General features: G+C 44.2%; 1 protein-coding gene across 3 annotated transcripts in view; it reads left to right on the top strand.

The window, feature by feature from the left end:
* Positions 1-14,494, top strand: part of SKIC3 (SKI3 subunit of superkiller complex) — a 244,395-nt gene that overhangs the window by 66,204 nt on the left and 163,697 nt on the right. The window lies entirely within an intron of this gene.

Genomic DNA, 14,494 nt, shown 5'->3' with positions numbered 1-14,494 from the left:
TGACAAAAATGTACCATCAGCAATCAACACCACAGAGTCAGAGAGCACACAGAGACACGCAGGCGGCAGCTGGCCAGTGCATCAGGCGGCCACTGCGGTCAGACTCAGACATTTTGGTCTGGCTGTCAAAGAGGGTGCCCTTTGCCTTACTGGTAGCATACAATACCTGTGGCATACAGTAGTGGATAGCGCCGCTGTTACTCTTTAGCAAGGATGCGCATTTGGTCTAGAATACCTTAGAGCTGCATAGCCAGGCAACATGAATCCCTGTCCCTGACTGGACAAATTGCAGCATGCATCCTGTAACTGGGTTAGACAAAACTTCCTGTTGGGTCAGTTATGCAGCCTCTCTCAAAAATGCAACCAATCATCATGCAGTCCAACCTGTGCTAAGTCCCGCCCATGGGGGTATCGGAGCTCTTTGTTAACCACCCTGGCATTCTATTGATTGTGCCTGGGTGGCTGCGGAGCACTATTTTTTTTTTTTAAATCATGTAGCTAGCCTACCGCTAGCTACATGATAGGCGCTGAGCAGCGGCATTCCCCATCCCCTTCCGATCGCCTCCGGCGATCAGAGCAAACAGGAAATCCCGTTCAGAACGGGATTTCCTGTTTGGCTTCCCCCGTCGCCATGGCGATGATCGTGATGACGTCATCAACGTCGTGATGTCAGAGGGAGTCCCGATCCACCCCTCAGCGCTGCCTGGCACTGATTGGCCAGGCTGTGCACGGGGTCTGGGGGGGAGGGCTGTTACGCGGCGGGTAGTGGCTTATCGGCGGGGAGCAGCGGCGATTGTCCCCAACACGCAGCTAGCAAAGTGCTAGCTGCATGTTTAAGAAAAATATATATGAAAATCGGTGAGCCAGAGCAATCCAGCACGGCGGTCATGGACAGGCTGAGCTTGTCCATACCGCTAAGCTGGTTAAAGAGTAACTGCGCTGCTATTCATTGCACCTCATTCAAGCATCAGTTCACCTGCCAGTGTAAAGAGGGCAGCCAAGATCATTGGTTTCACGCTGACACATCCACCACTCACTTTTTACTATATAGCATCATGTAGGGGCTAAAAAACTAGTTTAACCTGAATGTTTATTATGTATGAGTTTACTGTAGCAGGCGTTGTTCCCATAGACTTTATAATGGAGATTGGCTGGGACCTGGAGAGGCAGTTTGCTATACCAGAGTTTATTATGACGAGATTATACTGTACCTGAAAGAAACCCACACAGACAGAGAGAATATACAAATTCCATGCAGATAGTGTCCTGGCCCAGATTCACACCAAGGACCCAGCACTGTATGACAGCAGTGCTATCCAGTGCACCACTGTGTGGTTTACTTACTTTTCACAAAACGTATGTCCTATCTAAGTATTCAGCGTAAAAACACCGGTAACCCTCCCCGTACGGTTTGTTCTCACAATTTAACCACTTGACCACTGAGGGGTTTTTCCTATTTGGGACCAGAGCAATTTTCACCTGTCAGTGCTCCTCCCTTTCTTTTGCCAAAAACTTTTTTATCGCTACTTTTTTTTGCAATCAATTAGGCTTTCTTTGGGTGGTGCATTATACTTAGATTTATTCTGTTCTAAATACATTTTGATGGGAATAATTGGAAAAAAAATCATTTATTTCTCTGTTTTCGGCCGTTATAGTTTTAAAATAAAACGTTCTACCTTGGATAAAAGCCACACATTTTATTTGCCCATTTGTCCCTGTTATTGCATCATTCAAAATATTATATTCTAGTACAATGTATGGCGCCAGTATTTTATTTGAAAATGTGCATTTTTTCAATTTTGCGTCCATCACTAATTACAAGTCCATAATTTAAAAAATAACGGTAATATACCTTCTTGAAATACATATTTAAAAAAATCTCTAAGAAAACTATGTTTTTCTTTTTCTATGCAAACATTTTATTTGGGTACTGTGGGAGAGTGTGGGAGGTAAGGAGTTAATTTTTAAAGGAAAGTGTGTGTGTGTGTTTGTGTGTGTAATTTTACTATTCGCCCAGGCATCTTATTGATGCCGCCGATCATTGACACGGGGACTTAAATCAATGAATGTGAACCGCAATAGACAAGGATTTATGTTCCTGGGACTTCAGATGAAGTTTCCCAGGGTGTAGATATACTGCAGTAAATGCAGTAAGTAGTTAATATAGACTACCTCATTATGGCTCAATCTAATCAATTAGGGATAAAAGTTTAATTTTACAGAAGGTCAATGTGACGCTTATAATACTAGTGTGCATGCAAAATTAATGCAAGCTTGGAAGTGGACCAATCCAATCTTTTGACCGAATTCCAAGCTGTATACAGTATAATTTGCATGCAAGCAGTCATTTCATTGACCATCTCTACATTGGGCAGCATCCGCCTTCTTATTAGTATAGATGAATGTTAACAGTGGATATTCGAGCTTCATTGTCTTCCCCTCCTTCCCACTTCCTCAACGTTCTGCTTTCTGTTTCCTTCCATTTAGTTCTGTTTCATACCAAACTCTTCTTCCCACTTTATCTTCAGCTTTTTTTTAATTGGCTACTGTGTATGAGGCTTTAGTTGGCTACTGTGTATGAGGCTTTATTTGGCTACTGTGTATGGGGCTTTATTTGGCTACTGTGTATGTGGCTTTATTTGCCTACTGTGTATGGGGCTTTATTTGGCTACTGTGTATGAGGCTTTATTTGGCTACTGTGTATGAGGCTTTATTTGGCTACTGTGTATGAGGCTTTATTTGGCTACTGTGTATGGGGCTTTATTTGGCTACTGTGTATGGGGCTTTATTTGGCTACTGTGTATGGGGCTTTATTTGGCTACTGTGTATGTGGCTTTATTTGCCTACTGTGTATGGGGCTTTATTTGCCTACTGTGTATGAGGCTTTATTTGGCTACTGTGTATGTGGCTTTATTTGGCTACTGTGTATGTGGCTTTATTTGGCTACTGTGTATGTGGCTTTTTTTGGCTACTGTGTATGGGGCTTTATTTGCCTACTGTGTATGTGGCTTTATTTGGCTACTGTGTATGAGGCTTTATTTGGCTACTGTGTATGAGGCTTTATTTGCCTACTGTGTATGTGGCTTTATTTGGCTACTGTGTATGTGGCTTTATTTGGCTACTGTGTATGTGGCTTTATTTGGCTACTGTGTATGAGGCTTTATTTGGCTACTGTGTATGTGGCTTTATTTGGCTACTGTGTATGAGGCTTTATTTGCCAACTGTGTATGTGGCTTTATTTGGCTACTGTGTATGTGGCTTTATTTGCCTACTGTGTATGAGGCTTTATTTGCCTACTGTGTATGAGGCTTTGTTTGCCTACTGTGTATATTGGCTACTGTGTATGAGGCTTTAATTGGATACTGTGTATATTGGCTACTGTGTATGAGGCTTTAATTGGCTACTGTGTATGTGGCTTTATTTGGCTACTGTGTATGGGGCTTTATTTGGCTACTGTGTATGTGGCTTTATTTGCCTATTGTGTATATTGGCTACTGTGTATGAGGCTTTAATTGGCTACTGTGTATATTGGCTACTGTGTATGAGGCTTTATTTGCCTACTGTGTATGTGGCTTTATTTGGCTTCTGTGTATGAGGCTTTATTTGCCAACTGTGTATGAGGCTTTATTTGCCTACTGTGTATGGGGCTTTATTTGGCTACTGTGTATATTGCCTACTGTGTATGTGGCTTTATTTGCCTACTGTGTGTGAGGCTTTGGCAAAACAGTTTTGCAAGTTGCATTAAAGTCAATGGTGCCAACTTTAGAGGTTAATATCTAATATCAAAGTCTCCCATACATGCTATAATCACCAAACTTTCTATGTATGTTGTGTTAGGGAGAAGTATTGTCATATTTGAGAAAATAGTTTCTAAAGTTAATATAGGAAGAATGGATTTTAAATGCGGTTAAATGACAAATGATGTATCTTGAAGCAGGTGGGGGCCATGCGCCGAGAACAAGCGCTCCATAGCAGCGATGTAATGCTGCGCAAGGCACGGAAGAGTAATTCAGGGCTCCGACCGTTGCCAGACCCCCAATTACATCTCCTTCTGAGTTGCAATAATCTGGAGGGGGAATAGTATTTAACGCCGCCGGGGAGTTTTGCGGCAGCAGGGAGAGCCGTCATTCACCTGACTTGTATACTGGCTTCCTCATGTCTAATTGATTAAAATGGCATAGCATTTTCAAATTGCCTCTGCTTGTCAGAATATGAGAGGCAGTTGCAGCGCTCCTGGGCAGTGAGTGCTTTGTGGGGTTGTCTGCACTGCTCCCCATTTTCTTGGAGGCATGAGACCTACACACAGGAAACAGCACATGTAAAGATGCTTAATGCCGGGCTTGCTATACGATAGTACAACAAGACCCCATCCCACGTACTGCCTGACGGCCCGAACACACTCCTTGCTAGCACACGCAGCATTGCCAACACCTGCTGACGCCCCCTAACCCGCCAGGCCACTGACATCCGCCACTCACTGCTGCACTACTAGAAGGGAGCCCAGGAAAAAGCATCTTTCAGTTTGCCGTCGGGCCCATTGGTTATTACATTGACCAACGAGATCCCTCGATTCCCAATATTGTCCCAATCATGCCTAGCAAATTTGTACTATTACATGTATGTGGGCTTTGCTATTAACCGTGTTGGCACCATTGTCCGTCAGCTTTGCGTACATTTAAATTACGAATTTTTGCCGAAATAGGCCAGCAATGGCGTGAAATCGTTGTTAATTAAAATAGGCCTAGTTTAAATTCTTGCCAGCTCATCCCAACTACCTGCCTATTGGTAGAATCTCCTGTCTGTATCTTCCTGCTACTGGAACCTATTTTGTAGGTAGCATTAAACTCTACCTGCCTATCACTAGGTTCTGCCTATCACTATAAACAGGGCCGGACAGACCCACTGGGAGCTCGGGAAATTTCCCGGGGGGGCGTTTTAATCAAACATGGACATCACTAGTCACGTGACGCCACTACCCCTGCTAGGCCCCCCTCTCTCGCTTGCCAAGTTGCTGCGGGATGTCACCAGCGGCTGCCCTCTCCCCTCACCAAGGAGAGGAGGGCTGGAAGGAGGTGTAGAGTGGGCAGCGAGCGGGTAGAGAGAAGGAGAAAAGATCAGCCCTTTCCATGCACTGCTTTCTCCACAGCGGAGCTCACTTCCATTGAAGCCCCGCCCTCCGTCTTCCTGGGCTGCAGAGCACCAGTTTGAAATATAGCCTGGCTGTGAGACACAGACACACCCAAGCCTCCAGTTTCTTGCAGCTCCTGGGGACTGACTGATCCTCCTCCATGGAATGGTGAGAGAGATGAGAGGAGATTCTGTGCTGCCAGCATGATTCACCCCTGGGGCACCTGCATTGATATAACTGCTGGGGAAGTGTGTAACTGTGTGCAAACCAAGCTTATGTAAATAGTGCTTCACTCTCCTAGAATTGCAGGTGTTGGCTGTCATCTTGTGTATTCACTGCCTGCTGTGATACCTGAGTGCTTTGCATTATTAATGAACCATTGTGATCATCATATCTGCTGATCACAATGATTAATCAATAGTGCAAAGCAATCTAGTGTTGCAGAAGCCAGTGATATTCATACAGGCAATAGTGCTGCTAGATGTATTGAACAGAGCAGACAGAAGCACTGTTTGAGCACCCAATTTAGTATAAAGGTGCGTACACACGCACTACCAAATGTAACAACAGGTCCGCCGGACCCTCCCGCTGGGCGGTCTTTAGCCTACAATATGCGCGTGTGTATGCGATGTCAGCAGACTGATAAGGCTGTTTCTGAACAATCCGCTCAACCTTCTGCTGCGTGTTCTGCAAAGTGCAGGATGTTGGTGGCATCCTTTCTTAACCTCCCTGGCGGTACGCAGTTTCAATGTCTGCGTCCGCGGGAGGATTTTTGGCTGTAAAATGTTATTTATATTCTTCAGCTAGCACTTCGCTAGCTAAGTATGCCCCCCAAGTGCTTCCGGTCCCCTCTGAGCCCCCCGATCGCTGCCAGTAATATTTACCCATCCGCGATCCCGCGAGAGCTGCAGCTTCTCCATGCAGCTTCACTCGTCACTATGGCGACGATCGGACATGATGTCTGACGTCATGTGCAGTTCTGATCCACCCCATAGCAAAGCCAGGAGCTGATTGGGAGGCTGCGCCATCGCGGGATCCCTGGGGGTACGTATACCGGCGGCGATCAGAGGGGACTGGAGGCACTCGGGGGGCATACTTAGTTAGCGAAGTGCTAGCTGAAGAATATAAATAACATTTTATAGGCAAAAATCCTCCCGGGGTCATGTGATCCCCTGTGGCAGCTAGCCCGACCCTAGATCGGGCTTACCGCCAGGGAGGTTAACATCCCTCCCAAACTGGACAGGTCAAGACTGAAGAGAGGAACATCTCTCCTCTTTCTCTATGTCCCACCAGTCCCACTCCCTTCCCCTCCATCCCTCTGTCTCCCAGACTCATACAAGTCTCACTCTTGCACTATCCCTCTCCTCTTTCTCCACTCTAAATCCATTGGGCTTGATTCACAAAGCCGTGATAACTCTTAGCCTGGGGCTGGCGGGCCCCAGGGTGAAACTTTCCTGGTGGGCCCTTAGTGTCCCAGTCCGACCCTGACTATAAACCTGTCCCCATCTGTTTCCCATTTTTATCTATTTATCAATATTTGCCGTACACTAGAATCCACCCAATGCCATATGTAGTATATAAGGCAAAACAAAAAAGAAGGGTAGTGTTTACTGGCGTAATGAGAATCTCATTAGGCTGCTAAACCCTTCTTTTGTTTTTTCCTTATACTATTTTTCTGTAATCGGGCGGACATCATTGTTACTGACAAAGCAATATGTTTAACCACTTGAGGACCCACCCTTTACCCCCCTTAAGGACCAGCGCTGTTTTAGCTGATCAGTGCTGGGTGGGCTGTGCAGCCCCCAGCACAGATCAGGGTGCAGGCAGAGTGACCAGATCGCCCCCCTTTTTTCCCCACTAGGGGGATGATGTGCTGGGGGGGTCTGATCGCTCCTGCCTGCCTGGGTGTTGCGGGAGGGGGGGGCACCTCAAAGCCCCCCTCCGCGGCGAAATTCCCCCCCTCCCTCTCCTCCCTCCCTTCCCCGGAGATCCGAGGCTGCACAGGAACGGATCTGTCCTGTGCAGCCTCTAACAGGCTCCTGCCTGTCATGTGACAGCGATACCCGGCCGCTGATTGGCCGGAGATCGCTGATCTGGTACAACGCTGCTCCTGTTAGCAGCGTTGTACGGATGTAAACAAAGCGGATTATTTCCGCTTGTGTTTACATTTAGCCTGCAAGCCGCGATCGGCGGCCTGCAGGCTATTCACGGAGCCCCCCGCCGTGAATTGACAGGAAGCAGCCGCTCGCGCGAGCTTCCTGATTAATTAGCTTGCAGCCGGCGACGCAGAACTGCGTCGCTGGTCCTTCAGCTACCACTTTGCTGATGCGCGGTATGAGTGCGCGGTCGGCAAGTGGTTAATCAGTAGAAAATATGGTCCAACAGTAGATCTTTTTTCTGCGCAACAGTAGATTTTGCCTTTTTTTTACGATTTTCCTGTGGCTAGAAACTATCAGGCCCTGTTCAGACTATGTGCGTTCCTAGCCGTTTTTACAGAATGCATACAGAAAGATTTTACGCATAGAATTGGCTACTAATGTTTTCTAATGGCCTCGTTCACATGTACGCGTATGAGACGCATACGTTTCTCATCCGCATTGCTGCATGCAGTTCTGTGCGTCACGCACAGAAACAGATGCAATGAAAGTCTATGAACGCGTATCAAAGATGCGTACTATTGCGTTTTAGCGTACGTTTCCCTCTGCGGTTTCCATAATTCTTTTTTGCTTCCCGGGTCACGTGTGTGTGCAAAACGCAATAGAAAATGCATTCGAACGCAAGAAAAATGCATGTGTTTTTCAACTTGGGTTTCTTTGAATTTATACGTGTTCTACAAACGCTGACAGCCTGAACAGGGCCTCACTGTTTGCCTGTCACTAGCATCTCCCTATAGGTGACCACCAGGGAGGGGATCAAATTCGAATTCGGGTGAATCCGGATAGTTGCTATCCGGATCTCACCCAGTTACTTGGGCGGAGGGGGGTCAAGCTTACCTATCTGACGTCTTCTTCGACGGTCACGTGATTACAAACCCTTCCTCCTTCTTGGTTGACGGAGGAAGTGTTTGTACTCGCGTGACGCGCGTGGACCGCATCGTAGGAGGCGCCGAGGGATGGACCGAACAAGACGTCAGACAGGTAAGCTTGACCCCCCGCCCACCCCGCACAGGTAACTGGGTGAAATCCGGATAGCAACTATACGGATTTACCTGAATTCGAATTTGAGCCCATCCCTAGTGACCACACACTATAAAATAAAATGATTGAATTTTCCGGCAATTAGATAAAAAAAAAAAAAAATCAGATTTCCTGAAAAATCGAAAGCTTTTTTTTATTGGAGCAGGAAATCCGATTGACTTTTATCAGAAAAAAAACAGGAAATCCGATCGGGAATTGGGGATTTTTCTGATGAATTTTCATGAAAATTGAATGATGTAGGGTAGATTGGCAATTTATTAATATATACATGTAAGCAATTTTCTTAGTTTCCAATCATTTATATCATAATTGGGGAAAAATTAAATGCGTGTGTGTGGCCACACACGAAACAATAAAATGATCCCATTTTATAGCAAGTCGATAAAAAAGATCGGATTTCCCGAAAAAAATTTTTTTTTTAAATTTAAGCAAGAAATCCGATACGATTTTCCGTTTTTATGCGCTAAAAGTTGATTGGGAATAGTGAAGTGTGTGTGTGTGTGTGTGTGTGTGTGTGTGTCAACTTAATATATACACCTAAACGGTTTTCTCAGTTTCCAATCATTTTTATCCTAATTGGGGAAAATTTAACATGTGTGTGGTACATTGGTCAGATTTTTGAAATGTTACAATCAGTCAGAAAAATTAATTGCTATTCTTGAATTGAACAGATATTTAATTGTATGGTCTGTGTGGCCACCTTATCTCTATCTGCATAATTTCAGAGTTGACGTAAAGATTAAGTGTTTATCTTTGTCATAATGTTGTAAATTTTTACTCTAATAGAGCTATATACTGTAATCTGTCTATTCTTTGACTTGTAAAATCTCATTTACAGTATATAAGGTCAACATTGAAACATTCACTGTTTATTATTTGCGTCGGAAACAAAAATTCTAGTGTATTCCTCAGTCTGTGTGAGCAAATGAGAATACTTTGTGATATCTGGTTTGAATGCTCTATACAGTATGTGATTGTATTAGGAAAACCAGCTCAACAAAAACAACTTGCAGAAGTGCAATTCAATCTATTCATGTATGCAGCTATGCCTGGAGGATGCTGTGATGTCCTGCTGAGACACTGAACTCACCCACTGTGGGCTGTATTGTTTTTGTCTGGTTGAGAACAAACCCTATGTTGTCCCAATCTGCAGGTTATATGCAAGCTTGAATTGAATCAAATGTTATTTTGGATATTACTGTTAAAGGACACTCGAGGTGAAAATAAGCTAATGAAATAAACAATTGTATCTATCCTCCTCCTCCTAAAAATGACTTTTTAAAGCTGAATGAAACCCAGCATTTCTTCTTTGCTCTAAAAAAAATATTTACAGCATATTATATACTACCACCATTTTTTTTACTAGAACAGCATTCAAAGGGTTACACACAGGTCTTGAAAGTTCAGTGCAGAGAAATCTGGACGCATCCGAAGTAAAGATAATGTTATCTTATGTTTACTAAATTGTATCAAGTGAGGAATGTGACACATTCTCTGACTGTGCAGAAGCTCCTGGACACAGAGAGACACTGAAAGCATTTCTGCCTTTAATACATAATAAATTAAACCAGTTATGAATAAAATGCAAAGGCACTCTCAAAGCAAAAAAACTGTACTTTTGGAAACTTGTAATTTCTAAATGAATAATACTTATGCACAAATACAAATATGATAACCGTATGGCATATAAAAGTAGGAAAACATGTTTTTATTGAATATTATGTCAGGGTTTTATACCGCTTTAAGATACTCCATAGTTTTATTTTATATTTAAATCTACTTTAAGTTTTTACAGTTTTATTGTTTTTGCTCAATGACACATTCATTGAAGTATGCCAGAGCTAAAATCTATGAACTATTGACCTTTTTTTTTATCTCTTTCCTGTTCTCAGAAGCCATTTTCTGCTAGGAAAGTGTTTTATAGTTGTAATTTCTTATCTTTGAGAGTCAGACTGTTGTCTGGCCCATTCCTGATTCAGATAGGAACTGCCACTTACATACCTGATGTTTATCTCTTTCAGGCAGAGAAAGAAAAAAAGGAACACAGCGTAGTTATTTGTGCACCTGGCACTGTACATACACATGTCTATCTCATCATGTCACATGTCACCTAGGGTATCCTTTAAAGTGCAAGATAATTATGATTTATACACATTTATTAAAATAATAGCTGCCATCTGTTTAGCTCAACAGAAGAATAATCAATTGTACAGATGAATGATATTACTGTGCAGGTTTATTTTAGAGCAGCACATTGAGTAACATGTTAAAGTGGGATAAAACTCTGACATAGCATTCAATAAAAATTTGTTTTCTTAATGATATTGTCTACAGCAGTGGTCCTCAAACTAAGGCCCGTGGGCCGAATGTGGCCCCCTGAGGCTTTTTTACCGGCCCCACACACACAAAATGTATCACTTATAGATGCGGTCAGCTACATCTTTAAATATTGGTGGTCTGCATAGCAGTGCTGGCACCATCCATCCACATGGAAGCCAGAAAGCAATAATTCGCTGGTTTCCAATCAAATTCCACATCAGGAGACACTGCTGTCCAATTGGATTGCAGGTTGTCACCTGGGTATGCTTCACTGTCTGGCCCGCAAAGACCTCTACATCATTTTATATATACTCCGGCCCCCCAGCAGTCTGAAATATGTTGACCTGGCCCTCGACCCAAAACGTTTGGGGACCCTTGGTCTACAGTGATGGGAAAAACTATTTTCTCCCTTCCTGATTTCTTATTCTTTTGCATGTTTGTCACACTTAAATGTTTCTGCTCATCAAAAACCGTTAACTATTAAGCAGCCCATACACTCAGCCGATTTTCTGGCCGACCGATCGATCGCGGTCGATCGATCGATCGATCGCAAATCGGTTGGCCAATCGACCGATCGACGGCCGATTTCGATCGATTTCGATGGATTTCCATCGAACTAGCAGGGTGGAAAATTTAGGTCGATCTGATGAGATTGCTTATCAGTTTGCATTGGCCTTAATGGAAATCTGATGGCAAAAAAATGCCATCAGATCGAATTTCAACAGATTTCAAACTAAAAATCTATTGGAATTCTATCCTGGTAAAAAATGTTCTAAAAACGCATCAGATAGATCATCAGATGCATTTCTTATCTATCTTCTGCCAATCTGACGAGTGTATGGGCACCTTTAGTCAAAGATAACATAATTGAACACAAAATGTAGTTTTAAATGATGGTTTTTTATTATTTAGTGAGAGCAAAAACTCCAAATCTACATGGCCCTGTGTGAAAAAGAAATTGCCCCCTGAACCTAATAACTGGTTGGGTCACCCTTAGCAGCAATAACTGCAATCAAGCGTTTGCGATAACTTGCAACAAGTCTTTTACAGCGCTCTGGAGGAATTTTTCCCACTCATCTTTGCAGAATTGTTGTAATTCAGCTTTATTTTAGGGTTTTCTAGCATGAACCGTCTTTTTAAGGTCATGCCACAACATCTCAATAGGATTCAGGTCAGGACGTTGACTAGGCCACTCCAAAGTCTTCATTTTGTTTTTCTTCAGCCATTTGGATTTGCTGGTGTGTTTTGGGTCATTGTCCTGCTGCAGCACCCAAGATCGCTTCAGCTTGAGTTGATGAACAGATGGCCGAACATTCTCCTTCAGGATTTTTTGGTAGACAGTAGAATTCATGGTTCCATCTATCACAGCAAGCCTTTCAGGTCATGAAGCAGCAAAACAACCCCAGACCATCACACTACCAACACCATATTTTACTGTTGGTATGATGTTCTTTTGCTGAAATGCTGTGTTACTTCTACACCAGATGTAACGGGACACGCACCTTCCAAAAAGTTCAACTTTTGTCTCGTCGGTCCACAAGGTATTTTCCCAAAAGTCTTGGCAATCATTGAGATGTTTTTTAGCAAAATTGAGACGAGCCTTAATGTTCTTTTTGCTTAAAAGTGGTTTGCGCCTTGGATATCTGTCATGCAGGCCGTTTTTGCCCAGTCTCTTTCTTATGGTGGAGTCGTGAACACTGACCTTAATTGAAGCAAGTGAGGCCGGCAGTTCTTTAGAAGTTGTCCTGGGGTCTTTTGTGGCCTCTCGGATGAGTTTTCTCTGCGCTCTTGGGGTAATTTTGGTCGACCGGCCACTCCTGGGAAGGTTCATCACTGTTCCATGTTTTTGCCATTTGTGGATAATGGCTCTCACTGTGGTTCGCTGGAGTCCCAAAGCTTTAGAAATGGCTTTATAACCTATCGTCGCCCTATCGTCTCTGGATATAATAGTCCCCTGGAACGAATTGCTAAATATGTAGACTTAAAGCTTAAACATGTTGTTAGCAATTTACCCTCATTTGTCATGGACACCAGGGATGTACTGGCAGGCATCGAGGGGGTGCATGTCGAGAGCGAGTGGCTGCTCGTTGGTTTGGACGTGGAATCTCTATTCACGTCCATACCAAACGATAAAGGCCTAGAAGCCCTTGAATATTATTTGGGCTTACACTATGCTGAATATGAGGGCCAGGGAGAATTTATCCTTGACCTCATGAAGATTATTTTGCAGAATATTTTTTTTTTGAATATAATGGAAACATATACAGACAGAAAATGGGCGTGACGATGGGGGCGGCGTGCTCCCCGGCCTACGCGTGTCTCCACCTGGGTTTTTGGGAGCAGGAGGTGATGCGGGCCACTCTGGGGTACGGGGAGCATGTCGCCCTCTGGATCCGCTATGTGGACGATATATTTGTCCTATGGAAGGGCACAGAGGCGGAGCTTAAGTCTTTTGTCCTAGAACTCAATCAGAACAATAAGAATATTTTTCATACAATCCTTCAGGGCAAGGTGAGACGTCGCCCCTCCCAGACGCAGGAACAGACAGCATTTCCCCTATAAAAAAGTCACATGGTTAGTACACCCTCAGTGCTGTTTGTTCCTGCGTCCAGGCAGGTCGGCATCTCCCCTAGGAGTGGGACCTGTGTGCTGGGCTGCAGGTTACATTTCTTAGGGTAGGCTGAGACTGTGGCACTGAGGCAGTTTAGCCTATCGTCCCATGCTGGAATTTTGTGGGGCTTGCCTACCTTTCTTCCTCTATGAGAGGCAGCAAGAGTGGAAGGCGTGGAGTCTTCCCCTGGGGATCGGCGGAGCGGTGACCGGAGGTAAGCGGCAGCATGGTGGTGCAGAGCGGGGTTGTTTGCACGTGTAGGTCGGATGGCGGCCGAAAGTACGCATGTCACTTCTGGGAGGCGTAGTTTCCGGCGGGTTTGCCGGAACTGGCGTCTTATTGAAGGCTGGCAGGCTGGCTGGCTGTCTGTCTCTCTGTTGCTTCCGGTACCGCCTACTGTTCGCCGATTGCCGGAAGGGATTTCAGGGGAAGCCGTGCGGCTGCATTTGGTGAGAGACAGCGTCTTGGGCTGGATGTGCAGATATCATGTCAGCCGCAGACAAGACGGAAGACAGCTCAGTGGCTCAGAAGGTGAGATGGCCGGATCTCGTTCTGATGCCATGTGTATGTATATAATTGTATATATTTGCTGGAGGCTGTTTTCAAACGTTGTTTGTATGGGTATGTGTTGCAGGTGAAAGGGTCAGAGCCTGCTGACAAAACCAGGCCTCCACCTACATACAAGAGATGCCCAGTGTGTAATGCTAAATTGGCGTTGCCATATGCCAAAACTCTATGCCAGTTGTGTATGGATAAGGTTATGGGCGAGCAACCAGGTCCATCTGTGCAGGATACTTTGAAAGCATTTAGAGAGGAAATTAATGCCTCATTAGCTTCATTTAAGTCATCCTTGTCGGGTACAGAGCAGTCTACATCACAAGTGGTTGGGGTGGTGCCTGCTCTTGAAACAGATAATCTGGAGGCCACAGATGCAGTAGTCAGTTCTGATGATTCAGACAGTAGAGAGATAGATTCAGAGTCGAACTCTCGATTTAAGTTTCGCATTGAGGATACTGAGATGCTAATCGCAGCTATCAATGATACTTTAGAATTAAATAAGGATAATACAACTAGTCTTTCTATCCATGATCAATTGTACAAAGGTATGGAAGAAAAGGAAGGGCTTGTGTTTCCTGTTCATAAGGCTATCAAACAAACAATACTAAAGGAATGGACTGACCCAGAGAAAAGGATTTTGTTATCCAAAGCATTAAAACGAAGGTTTCCGTTTTCTGCGGA

The sequence above is a fragment of the Hyperolius riggenbachi genome, chromosome 1 (assembly GCF_040937935.1).
Source record: "Hyperolius riggenbachi isolate aHypRig1 chromosome 1, aHypRig1.pri, whole genome shotgun sequence".
NCBI classification, from domain to species: domain Eukaryota; kingdom Metazoa; phylum Chordata; class Amphibia; order Anura; family Hyperoliidae; genus Hyperolius; species Hyperolius riggenbachi.
Note: the sequence above shows the minus strand (reverse complement) of the source record. Positions and strands in the feature narration are given on the sequence as shown.